The sequence below is a fragment of the Harpia harpyja genome, chromosome 3 (genome assembly GCF_026419915.1).
Source record: "Harpia harpyja isolate bHarHar1 chromosome 3, bHarHar1 primary haplotype, whole genome shotgun sequence".
NCBI lineage: Eukaryota > Metazoa > Chordata > Aves > Accipitriformes > Accipitridae > Harpia > Harpia harpyja.
In genome coordinates this window covers 47,506,872-47,528,679 of record NC_068942.1, presented here as the reverse complement: position 1 = coordinate 47,528,679, position 21,808 = coordinate 47,506,872, and the positions used below count along the sequence as shown (strand labels likewise).

General features: G+C 36.9%; 1 protein-coding gene across 4 annotated transcripts in view; it reads right to left on the bottom strand.

Annotated features, from left to right (window-relative positions):
* Positions 1-21,808, bottom strand: part of FMN1 (formin 1) — a 209,676-nt gene that overhangs the window by 167,528 nt on the left and 20,340 nt on the right. The window lies entirely within an intron of this gene.

Here is a 21,808-nt window from a genome sequence, read left to right as displayed (position 1 = left end):
CTCTGATAATAGGAGGAGGACGGCAAGAGGTTACACCACATGGCCTGTGCTGTTCCTCCTCCTCCTCCTCCTCCTCCTCATGGAATAACACCACATTGCATGTGACATTCTTTTGCGTGTTATCCAAAAGAAAGACACATGATAGCCCAAAAGATACTGAAAATCAAGAAACAAAGACAATGGGCAGCAACCATGCTTAACACCCATGACAGACAAAATACGCAAGATTTTGTGGCAAAAGGATCATGCCATACTAACTGTTGATTCTTAGGGGTATAAGAAAAATCTTTATCCTTAGGGGATAAAAAAACCTTTTTTGTCATCAGTCTAGAAGAACCTAAGAGATGTAGTGAGGATTTGACAACTGGTGTCTCTTGTTTTCTATAACCTCATTAGCAATGCTGGCCAGACTGCTTTAACATAGGCATTATCTTGAGTGAGAGTGACAACATGCTGTGAAAGGGCAGAATCAACTCAGAGAATCCACTTATGCAGAGATCTGTGAGATCATTTTCTTCTGTAAGGTCCCACAAAAAGTTTTGTTGCACTAATTTTCTACATCCAACTGGAAGGATGGCTGAGACAGTGACATCAAAACTACTAATCTAAATAGCTAATAGTACTAATAAATAGTACTACTAGTACAGCTATTCAATGCAGCCCTGCATTCTGTTTAACAGGCCCTGCGTAGGTGTACTCTAGTATATAGCTATAGTATATAGCTATACTAGTTTCACACATAAATTAGTATCTCTTCCTGATTCTGGACTATGTCATGAAGGCACACCAGCTGAACTCCAGACCAGCTGGGTACTTCTGCACTATTACACGGTGTCAGTCTATCCTCTGTGAGCTAACTGCCAAGCTGTTTATTCAAGAACGAGCTTGAGAACTGGCTCCTTTTCTTGGTTACCTTTCCTTACTTCTATTCCAGCTTGTCCTTCATTTAAAGAAAGGTCACAGCTTCTTGTACACTGCCTAAGGCTGTGGTGGTGGGAAAAACCAGAACAGGTTGGATGGAGCATGGCCCCTGCAGGTGTAGTATTTTGCAAAAGATGCTAAGAATAAGACTCAATGACATGTGCAAACGATTTTTCTTTTCCAAGTCCCATTACTTAGCCACATTTGACAGAAAGATAAAAATATATTCCTGACAAAAATTATCTTCCAGAAAGATTTAATAGCTTCTTTCAAATATTTTTTTAATATAACAATTTTGTTGTTGTTGTAAAACAACATTTTTCTCCAACCTGTTTCTCACAAGTAGGTAAACAATTTCAGCTGTCATTTTAAAAACCTCAATTTAAGATAAGCACACAAGATGTATAATTTTATCAGAAATTATTACTTTGATGAATTCATAAGAACTGAAACCATAAGTGCCAGGCAGCAGTAACAGCTCCAACTGTAGTCTATAACAATACTTATTAAATAACAAAATATCATCTTACATGCCTTCATCCCAATGTGTAACCTGTCCTATCCCTACTACAGACAGTCCCAAATTCACATCTGCAGGAATACTATCTATTAAGTTACAGATATGGTCCTCAGTATATACTCCCATAAGCAATGATTAATATACAATAATCTAGAAGAACTGAAAAGGTACTAAATGTAGTCCATTTTAGCTTGATGTCTTCCTGGAAAGTGATAACAGATATTGAAGAAGTCCACTGAAGAAAACTGAAGTCCAATGAAGAAAGATACAGAATTAATTACAATCATGAAATGCTTCTGTTCAGTATTAAATATTTAAAAACAAAATAATTATTGACATAGGAACTGCCAAATCAAAGAGAAGGGTTAGTGAAAAAATGTTTTCAGGATTTAACCTTTTTTTTTCCTTTTCCTTTTTTTTTTTTTTTTTTTAAGATCTCTCTTTATATGTCCTAATCCTGTAATTTAGCCAGACTCTTATAGGTGGAAGGATTTAACATATAGAACAAACTAAAATTTTGTGCTTAGCGGTGCACTTAATGCTAAACAAACAAAGTAACACAGTACACCAGAATTGACAGTTTTAAAAAAGAAAGAGGCAACATAACTCAAACAACTAACACAGGTCAGGCTCAGCTACTGACGGAAAGAGACAGATAAGAATAGTCTCTTTTTAATGGGGAAGGACCTATATTATTTGTCTCCAAACAAACACTGAAACTTCTCAAAATATCTGAGGTACAAGGAGTGAGAGAGATGAGTGAACAGAAGGCAGAAAGAAATGGGGAAGTGACAGTGTTTGAGCCAGTCAAGATGCCAAAGAGACAAAGGAGAGCAAATAATAAATGGAGGAGTTGGCTGAAAGTTACCCAGGGTCAAGGATTAAGATGAAAGGAAGGAGAGGGAGAGCTACAGGACAAAAGGCAGTGAGAGAGAAAGGTGACGGAGATTTAGGAGAAGAAACAGACTGTGAAAGGATTCCAATTAAGAAGATTTTAGTGTACTGCAACTACCACAAGTACCACTCAAAGGTTTTCTTGGCAAAGTATATAATCAAACAGCTTCAACAGCTGTACTTATCTGGGAGGGCAGGTTCCTTAGGATATAAGCAATAAAAAATACTCCTGATGTTAAGAATTTGCCCATCAACACATTTAACCATGTGAGTACTGAATGTGTGCAAGTGGAAAGACAAGCCTGTCACATATCACTCAATATAAGTTAACATGTAATAAATTAATAAGTGAAAAATTGTGCTCATGACTAGTAAAAATGCATTTCTGAGACTGTAGGATCACAGTTCAGAGTCATTAAGGAATCTCCATCCTCTTCTGCAAAAGCAGCCACACTAAGATTTACATCTAATTATAAAAAAGTGAACAAGCCAGTCTGACACCTAAAATTATTTGATAATTCACCTCCCAAAGATCTACAGCTACACTATTTCAGTTGTCCTGTGGCAACTGATACCCTCTTTTTCTGTTTAACCAAGGCAGGAACAGAAAGCAAGCATTGAACACCTCTCTGCAACGGTCAGATACTCAGTAGTGACATCTCAGCATGAGGGCAGTAGCTAATAGAAGGAGATAACATTGGTTCACACTCTTCTAAGTCTGGCATCAGTACACCCAGTGTCGCTACTGACTGAGTAATGAGGAACCTAAGTCGGTCTGCATCACACAAACTTTCAAAAGATTCAGCTGACTTTTTTTTTAATGCAGGTAGCCCTGAATGGCTTTTTAGTGCATCATGAGCCTATGGCAACTCCAAATCTTATCATTGTGATGTTTGAAACACTATCAAATAAAGTTATAGGCACAGACAGACCTATCCTGACTTTTGCAGTCTTAGGAAAATTGGATGACTGAGCAAAGGGAACTAATCACCAATCCTGCAAATCCTCTGAATTGAGTTTTCACATATGTTCAAGTCTCAACACTGAAAGACAAAGATTCTGGATAGGATACAATTTTTGGCTATGCTCGCAGTCAACTCTCAATTAAACAGGTGGATTATCTTTACTGTGGCACACCATGATTCACAAATGAGCTTCAATTCATCCAAAATGTCAGGAAAGCAGTATAGCCATATTCACAGAGCACTGAGATGTGTTTCTCTCAGTTCCAGTCAGCGCTTGCATGACAATCTGAGCTGTGTCACTGATATTGCTTTGCATTCTTCTTTCCACTAAACTTAAACGGTAATACTGAATGGCCTATTTTACATTATTTTATTATTATCCATACTTTTATTTTATCTAAGGCAATCCAAAGCCCCATTTGCCTCAGCTAATCATGAACTGGCTGTATTAAACATGGGACAATGAAGCAGTTAAAACAAAAAACAATCCATAGGCTGTCTTCTTTCTCAATTAAATTCCAGAAAAATAATTCATTTCTTTATTTCTTCTCTTTGGTACCATTTTTGACTTAATCATTACACACAACCACTGGACATTTTTTTCCATTTTCATAGATGTCGAATATTCCCTGCTTTCATAGATTTCACAGGAAGCTAGAGGTGCACAGTATTTCTGAAAATAAATTATGCCACCTATTTAGATACCTTCCCTTGTGAAAACATGGGGGTGTGGAAGTGATAATAGATTGCTTAAAATATGCTAGCTTTCCTTGAGTAAATTAAGGTTCAAACTATTTCCTTTACATTTCAGCTTTGCCTGGCATCTTATTTTTTTTTGTAAACTCGTAGTGAGATGTACTCTACATGAGTAACATCTGTGAGCTAAAGATTAATTTATAGTGGCATCCATGAGTGGCTTCTCTTCAACTGTTAAAAATGGTTGCCAACTGAAAATTCTGCATTCAGACAAGATGCTGTACAGTTACCATATTCATTCCACAGTCAACATTTCGGTGCATATGAGTGACCTATCAGCTTAATATTGATTGAGTGTCAAGATACAGCAATCACATATATTCACCTAAAGTAAACATGTTTTATTACAATCTTTCAAGAGCCTCAATCCAGGCACAATGTATGCCTTAGCAGTCCTGTTCTTCACAATTTCCTGTTACAACTGGAGCAGTGGAGACGTTCTACATTAAATATTCAGAAAATACTATTAATCATATTTGCCTCCTGCAAGCTAGATAATATTTGTACAGAACTCAGGAAGTAGGTGGGTGTAATATGATATCACATATCATAGCTTACTAAGTGAAACAAAAATTAACATAATTATGTTAAATAAGGTTATTCCAGACCAAAGCACAATGTAGGAAAGCCAATGGTTCCTCCCTTTATTTCTACCTAACCTAGGACCTGCCACAGGATTGAAATTCTTACCTGCAGACATGCTTGTATTCTAATTTCAGACCTTTTCTAGACTCAAGTCTCAAGTCTGTTGTAGCTGAAACACAATAAGCTAGCCACGCATTAGAAAAGAGAGATCATCTGTTCATTAGTATGAAGAAAAACTTCAGAAAACAGTTATAAACTACTTCCGATCTATATGATAAGAAAGGTATACATAGTTCCTTAAAAATAAGTGTTGCTTCTCAGCAAGGGAAGGTTTTCAATTCTATGTATTGACTGGTATTAGAACAGTCCAATATGAAACAACTTAAAGTGCGTAAAATGTTCAGCAGGGTAAACTACACTGCCTCAGTTTTTCCCTTTCCTTTCTCCCCAGGATCAGTCGTAAAACTATAAAATGAAATAACTCCATGGAATTAAATACTTCCCCAATATAATTTGTCCAGCAATATTTATTTCATCCCTAACAGCATTTCTGGGGACTGATTGCCTTTCTGAGGAACAGAATTCTTTTCACATTAAGGACACACTGCAAAACATTCCTAAACAGTACTAGATCACTGTAACAAGACAGTGGATAACAACAGTATAAGCAGTGTTAACTGGGAATACTTTTATTTTTTACAATATCAGAGCAAAAAAACAAAAAAAAAAAAGAAAGAAAAAGAACATAAGAGTCAAATGCCTGACTAGCTCAGCATCCTACATCTAACAGAGCCCTATGCCTGAGGAAGCATGTAAGAACATGCAAGCACATATGATACTTCCTCCATGTACTCTCCTGTCCTCTCACCATGTACAACTCAGACACCTGTTTTTGTGCAAGCTGTTCAGTAATCCTTAGCAGATTTCTACCCCTAGTGTCCCCTGCGCTGATGTAAATGTTGGGCTCTGCAGTATCCTTTGGCAAAGTGTTCCACAGCTCAGCTACACACTGGATGAAGGACTATGTCCTTTTGTTTATTCTGAACCTGGCTCCTACAAACACGCTTTTCTTTTCTAAAAATTCCTAGCATTCAATTTGCTTTTTTGAAAGCTATTGATTTTTCAACAAATATTTACACGGAACTATCTGTCATGATTCAAAGATCTCATTCCTGAAAGATAATGGTCAGCTTCATTTTATATATGAAGTAAAACTGTATTGTTTTTGTGCATAGCTTCGTATTTCTTTCCTTGAATTTCACCTGCCTTTTTACTGCTCAGTAAGTGCTTTCTCCAGTTCTTCACGGCACTTCTCCCCAAATAGCATGATATGAAATGCATTGGCTACAGCAGTATTCCTGCCCCTCAGAATGATCAGGTCAGATATCAGGATATGCATCCTCAGGCACAACAACACTGATTTTATAGTTAGTGATGAAGACTGACTAGGACTGGAGGAACTGTTTGGATAGTGAAAAAGAGGGGAATGGAAGGAGAACAGTACAACGGAGGAGGTTTCAGAAGTCACGAGGGAACATGCTACTCTACAATAGATACCTCAACACCACTCATTTCCTGTTTTACAGTAAGATTCAGTAAAGGATTGGCTAATTATAGCAATCTTAAAACTACTGATCAGAAACGATGCAAAAAAGAGCTAGAACTTTACATCAATAGTTATCATCTAAATTTCTTTTAAATACAGTCTGTATTTATTTATATTTTAACAAGTATCTGCCGAAATGACAAGCAACACTTTACAGTCTCAACTCTGACACATCTACATGTTAAAACCAGTCAAGTTTGGGGACAGCTTTTTATTTATTTTAAAGTGCTTTTTTGGAAAGACTTTTTTTCAGGCTTAGTGTATGGCTGACTGTGTAACATCTGCAAGATACTACATGTACATTCAGTAACACCTGCACATCAAAATAACTGTATAAACCACTCGAAGAAGCCACAAATAGCTTTATCAAGGCTTTCTCGAACCCAAAGGGTTCTATTACGAAACAGAAAAAAAACACTCTTCATTATGTAACCTGGCCCTTTTTATTAGCCTCAGTCAGGTCTGGCAGAGCAAAACAAAACCTTAGATGTCTAAGCACTTAACAAGTAGTCTAAATCACTTGAAAATATTTCTGTCATTCAATTCATTTTTGCAACTGTTCCATGCAGTTATATTACATTACTGAGGAAAAAAATAAGCTGTATTCTTTTGAAAATTCAAGGTCTAATTAAAAGGTGGTTCATTAGCCAAATGGATTTTTGTCACATGAAATTTTTCACTGGCATGCTAATGAACCAGATATAAATACCAGTATATAAATCCAGTAATGTCAAGGCTGCCAGTATTACATTTACTTTAAAAATAAAATTACAACTTAGCAATTGTTGGCCATCTAGCATATAATTTTGTTTTGGAAAGCATTCCTGTTTAAATCAATCATAAGCACATACTTGCTCGCAGTCTTGCTTCAAGTTAAGCATGCCTTCAGTACTGTTCTTGAAAAGGGTGGTTTTCTCTTTCAAGGCACAGTGATAACATATGCCATGCTAAAGCATACCACTATATGAATGTGATGGCAAAATGCTATTGGTCATATTTCTGATTCATACAAAAGGTATACTTTATATTTTAAAATTCTTTCATCTTCAAAATATAGATGCCAAAAGAACCAAATGACAGGCATAACTTCCTTTTGTTTCTGTTGCTCACAGTTCTGTTGTAACAGTAAACCTGTTACGCAAATTCTGCACATCAGCCAAGGACCTCTAAGGTTTGTCCTCCTGAGCCCTGTACTTGTGTCACCAAGAAGTACACTTAGTTTCACTTCATCAAATTTCCTACTAGGATTAAAAAAAAGGGGATGCTATTTCAGTGGACTGAGGACCATAAAATCATTTTCCAGAAAATCCCAACATAGTCTGTTAAGTTTTATGACTAAAAGTCAAATGAATTGCCTTACTACACTGACACAGAGACAATGACAAAATTATACTTAACTAGAAAAATAATATGGAAATGCAGGTATTTCCCAGAAGAAAGCATGCAGAATTAAATAGAGTTCAATTTTTAGAATGATGAACAAAGACAGACTACAAAGTACCAAAATGTATGATGAGATTCTAGACCAAAATTCAGATGTGTTTTTTAATTTTTTTTTTTTTCTGAAGGAATAAATCCAATTTTGATGAATTTGGCTTGACAAAAGTTAACCACATTGCTGCAATAAAAAGCTGTCACATCCTTTACAATACAATTATTGGGATTCAGTTGCCTAAATGAATGTTAGATGCTGAAATTAATTTACCCCAGTCCACAAATGTGTGGATCATTCTGGGTCAGATTTGCCAGCTCTGAGCCTGTGCCTCAGACACCCTAGGGCATCTAGAACTGTGCTTTTTCCATTCTGCACACTTTTGCATCCATTTCAAAGATCTTGTGGAATCAGGAGGTAACAGTAATTCAGATTTCCTTCCTTTCATTTGTGAAATGATCTTGGAGGTAATTGCCCAGGGTATTGAAATGGGTGGCAGAGATCATTTCTTGTGAAATGAGCAAAGTATGAACTTTCTTCTTTCAAAAGGTACAGGTAGGAAAGTGTAAGTCACATGAAGGATAAAAGTAAAAGGAATAAAGCAGAAGTGATGAAGGGGCTGTGGGAGTGTAGCAAAGATTGCTGATTAAGAAAGCGAAGCAGTATGCTATACAGCTGGTTCATGAACACATCACCAAGAGGATGGGTGGAAATATTTCCATGACTATTCAAAGCCATGCCTGTTTAAATATTAGTATCATTAGATGTTGTTTTTAGCCGCCAAAGCTGCTAAAGCAGACCTGAATTCCAAGAAGCCTTTCATTTGTTCTGCTGGAACACCCAGCTGTCAGCCCAATTTGCACATTTAACATCAATTTCAATGAGAGCTACACATAAGAGAACTCAACCCTCTGATGACAGAGCTGCAACTTACTTCACAAAGTTAATTGAACCTGTTTTTATGCTCTCTCTCACTGACCATCCACATTATTAATGCCTCAAGCCCAGGCTATGTCACAGCCTTGTTTGTAGCCTGAAATCCCCTTTGAGCCTATCATCACACCTAACCAACATGAAGAAAGCTTAAGGTCCTTGCTCTGTGCCACAAGGGTGGCATGACTGTAACTCACTGGGGTGAGAGAAGCTGCGTAATGCCAGCCCTGCTGTGAAGATTTTGATAGATGTATGAGGTCTGTGCAGACATATCTTAGCAACTGTAACTATACAAGAATTGTTCAAGCTCAAACTACTCTTTGACCTGCATGAGTATCCATCCAGTGAGTCTCATAGACCAAACTGGAAGAGCAGTGGGTTGCTAGCATGGACCAGACATGCAATGCAAACATACCCTATGTGACAGCTCTCATAAAACCCCTGTACATTACTCTAACTGAAATATGATTATGCAGAGTGGAACCCCCCCCCCCCCCCCATTTAATTTAATTTTTAAAAATTCAGACTTCTGCCTGTTCTGGATAAAAAACATTTAGTTTTGGAGCTGTTACAAAAGAAAGTAATCTCACTGGACTTAAGTATCACAAAGGTAGCTCTTTAACAAAAGACGTACCTCTCACTAAGTTCATGTCATCCTGGAAATCTGAAATAGCTTCAAACTATAGCCCATTTTCTGCTAACCTTTGAACAAAGCCTTTAAACTCAAAGTTCTCACTAGCCACCAAAATCTGAAGAGAATGGAAACAAATCTTTTGTTTAGGTTGCAAGGTGAAATAGTTTAAATGTCATCCAATCACCTTGATGAAAAGGAGTGGACAAACATGTAATGCCTGATGAGATGAAGAATATGGCTCTTTGGGCTAGTTGGGCTTGGCCTCTTTTGCTAATCCATACACTGGAGAAAAAAACCTCAGGATGTATTAAGACTGTCAAACTAAGCAGCAAAATTAGGAATATCTTTTTTTCCATGACTTGGAAAAATATAAGAAAAATATTGAAATGGAACACTGCCTCTCAGATTATAAATTAGATTACAAGATAGAAAATCTTTTTAGCAAGTAAGATTTTTGAAAAAAGTGAAAAACTGAAGAAGTATGTGCTAACATTTTTCTTCCCAGCTTTGGATGACAAACGTCTTTCATTTTTGCATAATCAAGTATAACTTGCATAAATAAGTATAAAAGTGGAATACAAATTAATCACAAGAAAGAAAGGTGCAAACCATTCCTGGGAATTTGTATGGTGGTATTTATCTTACTCATAATCTTTTAAACTACAGTTTTACTGTGTGTCAGATGTGTTGCTGTAAACTAGTACAAAAATTATTGGGTCCATATCCCACAAAAGAAGAGAGGAAATAAGGGTACAAAAGCACTATAAATAAATACTTAGGTCTTATACAAGACTATTCTGCCTATGGAAAAAGATGTATTACCAGCCAAAGCTGGTCTTTTGTTCTTGGTATATTGGCTGGGTTTTACTATTTACCCAGAAAATAATTTTCAGAAGGCTGCTATCTGGCTGATTAAGAAAAAAAAACAAAAAAAAAGATTTTGGGTGGGTTTTTTGTTTATTTTTAGTTTTATTTCTATAAAAGCTGGCAATTTCTGAAAAGAAGAAAAAACCTGACTGGCATGAATTAGTATAGCTATCAAATATATGCTCAAGTTTAAACTGTAATGGCTATTTCAAATTTATACATAACTGTAACTTCATTTTAATATACATTTATTTAAAAATATATACACTCTCCAAAATTGAATAGTTCTTATTTTAATAACATGTTTTCCATACATTTTTCTTACTTAACTACTTCAATGTCTTAAGACAAAACAAATCTCATTTTGAAGAATCAGAAATTAGTAAACATTTGCTTGAGTTTACAACATAGTAACAACTACATTACTGACAGGAATATATGCTCTAGAAGAAACTTAGAGAAGATAACCTCTAGATTTTAATTACTGTGAGATGAAATTGCTCAATGCCAGCAGCTTTACAGATTATATATATGTCTTAAGTTAAATAAAAATGACACAGGAAAGAAAAAACCAAAACTTTTACCCTCTCCAAAGGACTAAACAAAGCTTTAGATTTCACTTCTACAACGTTAACTGTCAGACTCAAGTATATGTTAACAAAATGCTAGTCAAGGGACTGCAAAAACACTGACTTCAGTGCTGCGTAAAATAAAAGAAGCCATTTTTTTAGTAGTTGCCGCAAAGAACTTGGAATGACTTCTGCTGACTAATACTCCTAATTTACCATAACATGCTCAAGAAAATTCTGCAGCTTTTAGATAAGTCTGCCTTAGTGGCTGTAGTGTTCAGTTTCTCTGGACATGGAAACCAAGCTATTTGTTATAAATACACCAAAAATATGAACCAGATCCCATATACAAATTATGTATATGGGGTAAGCATGATTAGCATCTTGAGTCAGACAGAAGTACCTGGTATTTTGCAGATAATAACAGCTAAAGCTGTTGGGAGCAGGTTGAGAATTGAGGGTGTGCCCCTCCAGCTGGCAGGGCCTCCCAGGGCTGTCAGGGCTGCTAGCCTAGCTGCTGAAAAATGTGAAGTGTTAGGGGGTAAAAGGAATGGGAACAACCAGTTTTAGCCTTTCTGCAACTTCTGCCTCAAAAATAAATTAGTAAGTTCATATATTCTTAGAAGTAATAACTTGTTATTGGCCAGACTCCCCTATAGTACAGTTTTGTTATTTTTACTGATGTTTCTGTAACAGAAACAATGAAGCTTAGAAAACCAATCTACTTCAGTTTTTATGCATAATAAGAATTACTTTCTCTTCTATTCATAAATATTTGGTGGTTTTGGTGAGGTAAGAGGTTCCAGTTTACAGGGGATGACAATCAGGAAATATTTTCTACTCATAAGGTAGACGTACAAATACAGGATAAGTTATAGAATAGAAACTCAGAATTCCTTTCTCCATAAAGTCAGTCTTTTTTAGTACACGCAAAGTTCTTCCAGCTTAATTTTCCAACATACTAAAGAGAAATGAGAGTAAACATGGTCACACATTAGCTAAACCATTCATCAGTTATACTCTTAATCTTTGTAGTTTTGAATTATCCAAGTCAAAATCATTAAATTGTGTACTGATAGCAAAGAAATGATAAGTGATCGCTTAGGACTATTTCAGAGAATCTCATTGTATCCAAAATACAAGAATGTCCCATATGACCCTTCATGTAATAGCAAACCTTATGAAAAAAACCAGCACTTTTCATTTTAACACTTCCAAAACATAAATGTAAAAATATTACAAAGCATCAAAATCTTTATCACACAGAACACTACAAGTGGCAGTAAACAGAGAATGTCATTCAGGTGAAGGACTGTGAATTATTTATATTTCCTTCCTTACCTCTTGTTCTGGTAAAGAATAATTTCACTCAGCCTTTAAAACTCCTCCTCGAAAACACACCCCACAGTTCTCAACCTTTCTCTGTCTTATTTTCACCTTGCTGATCCCAGCAACGTAACACACAACCCTGAAAAGATCTTTGACTATACTCTGGAAAATCCTAAACACTTGGAGAGAATGAGAGGCCACCATAATCTAAATGTAAGGGTAGTCATAATCTAATCCCAGAGAAAAATTCCTCTGACACAAACAATTAAATACATCATTAAACCACTAGGTGCAGTATTGTAATGCTATGACTCCTAAATAATATTCTCTACTTATAAGTATTATTTAAATGTATTATTACAGATTTAATGTCACATCTCAATAATGAAATACTATTCAAAATTATTTACTGATATGACATACCACAAACACATAAATTGCATCTCTATTCATTTTCACTGCTTATATTTTAAAGTACATTTTTAACAGGGAATATGCAGAATTTTTTCACCACTTTTACAAGTTGGATTTGGTACAATGTCACATTTTCAGAGACAAAATACTAAAGAGTAGCTATTATAGCTTTTAAAAATTCCTATATACATTATTAATTTATACTTACAGAAGTAAATACTTGAATTTGATCTCAGTTTATATATCATCCTGAGCCACCAAGAAAAATGTCAGCTGAACCATTTCTATTGACTTGTTTTAAATGGCCAACAGAATACATACAGATTTAATAAATGACAACTTCCACATCGTGCCTGTATTTTACTTCACAAAATTCTTTTTATACTGATGAAAAAAAAGTCCATTTCATTACAGTAAGTCTCTTAAACTGAGTGCACAAACTGTAAACCAGTGTGAATATTTTGGCCTTTTCTCCCTCCCATGAAACAGAAAATTGTTCATCTATGACCAGCATAAAACATTAAGCTGTCTCTCGTTTTTCATTCCAATTTAATTCACTTGGTTTCCCCTCACTGATTGCCTTTGACTGAAGAGTCACATGTTACAAAGAGAGATGAAAATATAACTGTTGCTTAAGTGTGTCATGCTGGGAAGTCATTCAACTAAAACAGGAGCTATTTGTTCACAGCATCTATCAAGGTCAGTCTTCAGAGGGTCTTTTTAACTCAGAGACTTTGTCTTGAACTTCCAGTCCTGTCTCTGTTCATTTCAAACTGCCATAAATCCACAGTTTCAATGCAGCATTGCCTCACATTGTTCACACTACTATGAAAAACATTTTTGGCTTCACTGGGAAGAAGTATTTAATGATCTTTTATCATTACCATGTGTCAAAAGACTCAACAGAGAACATACGATGATGCCCTTTAATGAAATAGTAATAGACTGTATGATGAATAACTGCACTGAATGTAACAGGAAAACAAAGATCCATTAAAGAGCTATATACTGACTGTGATTTTAGTTGGACATACTATTAGCGAACTTTGCAAGATTATGTATCAAGAAAGGACATGCAGAGTTAACTGGAAAATTTTAGATACAGCCTGCAACTGTCTACAGAAGGAGCAACAGAAATGCGTATCAAAGAGGGTATCTATCTTACAGACCCAAGTGGCAGTCAGGATAGTTGAGTTACTCACTATGATTCAGAAAGCCAATATCTGGAAAGATCTCAGAAATAATTACCTCCATTTTAGCCATACTGAGTCTTTAGGTAACACAGACACATCAAGGTTTTAGATTGGGCAAAAAGAAACAAGTTTGGAATAGAAGTTAATGGTATTGACAACACTGAGATGGTAACTGAATTTTGCAGAGATGATAATCCACAGAAAAAACACTGAGGGGAAAATAGAACTCATGACTGCTACTCCACAAGTGTGTATAGTACTCAATTATACTGGTTCTATTAAGACACTAATAAACTTAACATAAAATTTCGTTATTGTTGACCCACACTGTAATCTACACAATCATTTCATAGTCAGAAAAGGAAGGCAATAACTTTAAATAATCAAAATAGATGGACATGATTTATATGATCCAAGTTTGTATTCCAAACTTTTGAACATCACTACCATAATTAATCTTTCAAATTTGATGCGCTTATGAGCTCGCTCTTTGTTTAGAAGAACTATGATAAGACTATTCAAGTTTGGAAAACCATGAAAAATTATCAATTAAATAACTGATGAATGGAGGAGGGGAACTGGTGACAAATGACATGGAGAAGACCGAAGTACTCAATGCCTTCTTCACCTTGGTCTTTAACAGTAAAACCTGCCTTCAGGAATCCCAGGCTCCTGAGATCAGAGGGAAACTCTGGAGCAAGGAAGACATACCCTTGATGAAGGAGGACTAGGTTAGGGGGCATTTAAACAAACTTGATGTACATCAGTCCATGGGGCCCAACAGGTTGCACACACAAGTGCTGTGGGAGCTGGCCACTGTCATTATGAGGCCACTCCTTATTGTCTTTGAATGGTCACGGCAATTGGCAGAGGCTCCTGAAGACTGGAAGAGAGCAAGTATCACTCTTATGTTCAAGAAGGAAGATCCAAGGAACCACAGGCCAGTCATTCTCACCTCAGTCCCTGAGAAGGTGATGGAGAAAATCCTCCTGGGAAGCATCTTCAAACACATGAAGGACAAGGTGATCAGTAGTAGTCAGCATGCATTTACAAAGGCAAAATCATGCTTGATCAACCTTATTGCCTTCTACAATGAGGTGATTAGCTTGGTGGACGAGGTGAGAACAGCGTATGTTGTTTACCTTTACTTTAATAAAGCCTTTGACACTGTCTCCCATAACATCATCAAAGACAAGCTGACAAAGTATGGGTTAGATAAGTGGACACAGATGGATTAAAAACTGGCTGAATGACCAGGCCCCAAGGGTTGTGATCAGTGGCACTAATTCCTGTTGAAACTAGTGGCTGAAACTAAGCAACAAACTAGTGGTTTATCCCAGGACTCAATACTGGAGCCAATACTGTTCAACACCTTCATTATTAACCGAGACAATAGGACAGAGTGGACCCTTAGCAAGTCTGCTGATGAGACAAAACTGGGAGGGTCATGCTGCCATCCAGAGGGACCTCTACAGGCTGGGGAAATGGGCTGACAGGAACCTCATGAAGTTCACAAGGGGACGTACAAAGTCCTGCACCCAGGGAGGAACAACCCCAGGCACCAGGACATGCTGGGGACAAATTGGCTGGAAAGTAGCTTTGCAGAAAAGGACCAGGGGGTCCTGGTGGCCAGCAAGTTGAACATGAGCCAGCAAGGCACCCTTCCAGCAAAAAAATAAAGGCTAACAGTATCACGGGCACAAATTAAAATGTAGGTACTTCCACCTGAATGTAAGAAAACGCTCTTCTACTGCGAGAGTGACCAAGCACTGACACAGGTTGCCTAGAGAGGTTGTTCAGCCACCATCCTTGGAGAAATTCAAGACCCTACTGGATGCAGGCCTGGGCAACCTGCTCTGGGTGACCCTGCTTGAGCAGAGGGCTGGACTAGATGATCTCAAGAGGTCCCCTCCAACCTAAATGATTCTGAGATTCTATGATTAATTTTGTTTTCTTTTCTTATGTAATTCTGTTCTTACCCCAGTCTCTTAATTCTTAATTCCTTTACAGCATCTTCAAAGAACATGCACTCTGAATAAGCTGGTTTTAGGGAAGCAATACACTCATGTATACTACTTTCATGTGAATTACCTGTGAGAAACTACGCATCATGTTTCCATGTGATCTATATGCAAACTTACCTCATGAAGTGCTTACTTGTTATGGACAGAACGCTATAGTGCTTTTAAAATGCTAATTAGCAATTCTCTGAACCACTTCAATTAGAGAAGATATTTATAAACCCTTCCCTTCCTTATAAAAGGAACATCAAAAACAATATAATATCATCTGTCTCCTGTTATAAGAGCCTTCAAACAGAGTTTTGTTTATATGAAACTTCATTTTCCAAAACCATGGTTCAGGAACACATCATAAGGTCTTGTCATTGAATTTCTCCTAACTGACTTCATTTGTCCCTTTTCAACTTAAAGAGTTAGTTAAAGTTAGGAAAAGACAAAATAAAATCTAAATAGTAACTTTGTATTCATTATTTTTGCTACCTTCATTAAATACCTAGGATAAAACATTGCCTGTATCCCATTTTTCAATTACAAGTCTTCTAGCACTGACACTGTGATAGATTAATTTTTTGTGGTTAATGATAATACACCTAAACCAATTCAAAACTAAGGCTTACTCACGTGGATACTTCAACCTGCTACTTTAATGCTGGAAATTTAAACAGATGTGTAGAACTAAGACTATATAACTGCTATATTTGTAGAACGAGAGTATTCTTGTTCACATGGAAGTAAGCTATGTTTACGCTGCAAATACAAATGAACCCAGGAAAACTGGGAAACCCCAGTTTCAACTGGCAGTTAAAAGCCCTAAGGAGTAGGGCAGCACTCAGAGCAGTTACGAAAACTGCTCCTCCAGCCACCAGCAAGTGAAGTACTGAAATAAAAATACCATTTTGTGCTTTTCATTTCCTTAAAAACCTTTGAGGACTAAAATATGAGGATTCACGATCTTAGACCAATTTAAGAATACTTATTCAAGTATTTATCCATATTATAGTAAACAGCCCTTTATAGGTTTAAGTACTTTTATTATATTTTAAGACTGTAAAATGGATCTCCCAGAGATAGCCATTAGCAGTTGGCATGTTTTCAAACAGCAGTGCATAATTTTTGACAACCACACAAAACTCCCAGAATGCTTGTTTTCAATTCTTTCTAATGGAAAGTGAACTGCTGCCATAAAATTCTCATTGGCAGTAACAAGCAAACACAATATTATCCATCTAATAATCATCAGGGATAGGTGCAGATACAATTATGTCTGGAATATATCACAAGGTACTCTTGGGTATGTATCTTACTAGTCAATTAAACAAAATGATTTGAGAAATAATCTGAAGAATTGTATTCACCAACCTCTTCCAGCAGTTAAGATGCCTTCCCTATATCACAATAAGCATTATAAATTCTAGGACTTCAAAACCAAAACCCTTTACCTCATCTTTCTTTTTCTCTCTCCCTTCTCTTCCCTGCATCTCCAAAATTCCATATGGTATTACACACTGACTTCATGGATCATCAGCAAGACTGTTAGGTTTACATCCATCATGTACATTCCAATGGTTACAGATCCTTTTACTCATTTTCCTGCCCAAAATTCATTCTCTCATCTCTGATCTGTGATGCTCCACTTGCTTTGTGATACTCCATTCCTATTCTCCATCCTAGCCAAGGCCACACTCCCTATGCAGTCCATTGGAGTTCCCCTTTCTCGACTGCCCACCCTCTTATTCTTCCTGCTTCACTATTAATACGACCCACTTAAAAGATCACCGTCTCTCCGCATGCTCATTCAGCTTCATTCACCTCTTATGCCCCACTCCCAACAACTTCTGTTTTAGCCAGTCGCAGACAGCCTCTTGGCTTCCAGTTTTGGGATGCAACAACTGAGGTTTTGGAGATCTAAGGATCCCCTGCTGCCAGCAGGGGTGGTCTTGCTCACTTGTCCTTTCTGCCTCCTGGCAGTACACTTTCAGCTTTGGCTTTCATCAGACCACTAGTGAACTGTTCAACTCACTAAACCAGGAAAAGCTACTCACCTCTCTCCTTGCTGGCTCAGTTTTCAACTTGCTTAGTGATCTGACTCAAATTACTAAAAAGCAAGAAAAACACCAAAGTTGTTCCAAAGAAGGGGAGGGATAGTGAGAGAGGAGGCCTTTGCTGGGAGAAGGAAAGATAATAAGGAGAGAATGGACCTATCCCTTTCAGTGCCATAGGCTCAGCCATTTTACCTGGCACAAGCCTTAATCATTCAGTTCTATCCCACATTAGTTTCAGTTTCTCTGCAGTCCTACTAACTTTGGATTTCTGTGTTTGTTGGATATATTCTTCTTTCACAACTACTAGATATCAAAAAGGAGCAATCTTCATTGACCGGGGTATAGGGTAATGCCATTCTTCTCATTTATTCTCTTTCTTGCTTTCACCATTCCCCCTTGCCAGTTTTTTATTCTTTTTCCACAGCAGCACTAACATATAAAACAGAAAGTGTGGTGAATGACCCATCCCAGTCTCATCCTGACTCAAAGTACAGTCACCAGTCACTGTCCTGGAATAATGGGATGTCTTGGCTGACCTGCCCTAAGCCACAGAGGCTACGTCATAACCAGAGATGTTTAAGTTCCTGCTCTGAATCAAATTCACTTCAATAACTGCTAAAAATATCACTAATCTTCCTCCTCTTTCAGATAATAGTAAAATTGCATATTGGTGTCATTCTGTACTAATTAAATATATCTAATTAAATTTATATATTAAATATAAATTTTCTCCCTAGTTTTTTCTACTACTGTCAACAACTTGAGAGAGAATCACAGTCAGGAACTAAAAGGTCTCAGAAAATCCTTCCCTGAGACAGATATTCAGATATATTGAGGATCATTTCAAAAGCAAGCTTGGCTCCTCCAGGGCTATAAAAGCATAATGTATTTTATGTTAGAGTAGAAAGAACTTCCTACAGAAATGCAGGAAGTATGTTTCTGAGGACTTAATAAATGTCTTTTTATGAGAAATGTGTGTTTGTACTTTTGTTTTTACTGCTTGAAGCTGAACAGTTTATTTCTTGAAAGCCTTAATTTATTCTAAAGCTTTTACTTAGAATTTTGATACTTCAAATGGCACTATTACCTGCAAATATAGTAATATTAATTCCCAGTCCTACTTACAGAGAAAATTGCTAAATAATTATTGTTAAACTATAAATTCTTCCCAGTTAACTATTAACTTGCTAAGACAAACGCTGTGGCCTGTTCCCATGGCCAGCAGTTGCACTTCAATAGGAAGATCCAGAAAACTGAACTTTCAAGTGAATTACTGATAGAATTTTGTGTAACGAAACTATGAGATTTGTGCCATAATTATTTGCTGTAAAGAAACTGAAATTGCAGAAAAAGTGGAAGTACAGAGTGAAGAATCATGATTTAAAACAATCAGATAGGAGAATTAAAATTATGTGTAGAGCTGCATGATGAGTCCAAGTTATTATTTAAACTAATAAATTGAAATATTTTAACCCATTCATGAAATTTTCCAAATACAAAGTTACACAGGTAATAAAAAGCTCCAAATGTTTCGCAGTATGAAGTAGTGCAAACTGTGACAGTAATATAACTTTGAAAAGCCATTCATAAGACCATCATTTTTGACATGAAATAAATCCTTCAACCAATGTGACTGATAAAATAGTAAACTAAAATTCTCCGTAATTCTTAGATTCATTGCAGATACTTACACAGTTTAATAACAGACTAGATTTGAAAGAAATCATTTCACAATAACACCTCATTAAAGAGAAATCTGAACAATAGTCTTGAATTTTGCTTTTCACACATGGGAGGAATCTGATAAGGACCAAACCAGGACTGAAAATTTACAGCTGAAAACCTTAACATCACTTATGTTGCCTAAATTTGGAGATACATCATTTGCCCCACTGCACTATAGTCTGTTAGTTATTACTTATGCCAATTTACAGAAGACTGGTACACCCAGTGCTCTGTCAATGATTTAGAGCAAATTCCCTGGTTCAGAACAAAATGGAAAGTCATCTTATCCCAGATCCAGAGACATACCTAGTGTTGGATATGCCGACAAAGTAGGAAACTTTTCTTTAAAGTTACAGATTTTCTGACACACCAGTAATAACGCTGGCATGCAATCATACATGAAAATGGAAAAAAAACCCCAAACTCAAACAGAATAGTATTACATCTTTCAGAAAGTTGCAGTGATATTTTCTATCTGTATTAATGTTGCAAGGTAAATGTAAACAAGAACTAAGGTCTTGTTTTGTCTGCACTTTGTTCTCTCCACAAAGATGTTTCTGCTTAATAGCCAGGATTTTCAGCCAACAGATGCTATTTGTGTGTATGTGTTTTGTTTTGTTTCTTATAGAGCTGTTGTGGGTTAACCCCAGTGGGCAGATAAGCACCACACAGTTGCTCACTCACTTCCCCCCCACTCCAAGTGTGACAGGGAGAACAGGAAAGGAAAAATAAAAATAAGAAAACTTGGGGGTCAAGATAAAACAAACAAACAAACAAAATTTGTTTAATAAGTGAAGGATAAGTGGAAGAAGAGGGAAGAAAACAAAACAAGTCATGCAAAAGCAATCACTCACTGCCTCCCGCGGGTAGACCAATGCCCTGCCACTTCCCAAGCAAAAGATGGCTAACCCGTCTAAAGCCCCCTCTTTCTGCTTTTATTGCTGAGCATGACATTATATGGCAGGGAATATCTCTTTAGTCACTTTGGGTCATCTGCCTGATTGTGTCCCCTCCCAGCCTCTTGTGCACCCCCCAGTCTATTCAGTGGTGGGGACAGAGTGAGAAACAGAGAAGGGATTGATGCTGTGCAAACAGTGCTCAGCACAAGCTAGAACATTAGTGTGTTATCAATCAACACCGTTTTCATCACAAATCCAAAACATAGCAGCATACAAGCTACTATGAAGAAAATTAACTTTATCCCAGGCAAAACTAGTACAAGAGCACAAGCACAATGGGTACAGTTCCACATCCAACTATCCTAAATGACAAACTAATTAAAAAAATACTAAGGCAAAGCGGGGAGAAAAAGATTGGCTGTGCTACTTTAGTCTTATAAAGGGGTGACATTTTCTGCTGGTTCTGTGAGCTCACCAAAAGGTACGATAAGTACAAGAAATAATGAGAGGGGTAGGACAATACAGCACAACAGGAACCAAGAAAGGAATGAAAGAACAAGAGCATAGCAGCCATCTTTTTTGCTGCCAATGAGAGTTTGCATCAGCTTTGTCAATTCATCAAACAATACTCTAAATTTGATTTAGTCTTGAGTGGAACTAAAGCAACTTCTAGAAGTAGCAGGCATAAATGCAAGCCTCATAGGCAGTATCGAACACCTTTTGGCTAAGGTAATGGTTTCACATCCCTACACACCTCTGCTTTTGGAAACCCCCTTTCCTTATGCCCATGTCTTCCTCGCTGGTTTAGACTGCAGAATCTTGTAACTCATCTTGCACCAGCTCTCGCAGTCACTCACTGGGCCACCCTGTGAGGCAATTTAGGTAACTGAAATGGCAGATTACCCTCTGCCACCCCTCGCCCACCCCCCAAAAAAAGAGAGGAAGAGAGAAAAAGAATTTTCTTGTGCCATTTTAGTGAGCTGAGTCAGCCAAAGGTATGGCAAGAGACCCAAACACACTTTAAAGGGAAGCAGGGGTGGGAGCGGGAAGATGTGTCACACAAGAGACTCAAGTCTAGGTAAATACTAAGAAATACAGACATCAATGGGGTTTTTTTCCATATTTTTTTTAGTTTCCCTTTTAATTTGAGACTAAAGCAAATTATACTATTTTCTATGAAAAGTGATAAGGCTGCAAATTAGCACCTCTTCCCTTTTTATAGTGAAATCATGTCAATTTGCACTGTCAGCCCTCCCTGTAACACACAGGGACCAGTCTAAACCACACCTAGACCGCTGTAGAATTACGTCTTCCAGCCTTCCTGTTTAAAGGGTATAGATGTTGATGTTCTAGCTAACAAAGATAGCTATTCAGTATGTCATATATTTATGCAATTTTATATTCGCAGTATATATTTATAAATTAACCCATGCACTGTACTCAAATACATTGTAACATCACTTCTGCATGCAATCCTTTTAAAAAGAAGCCTTTTGTTGTTAC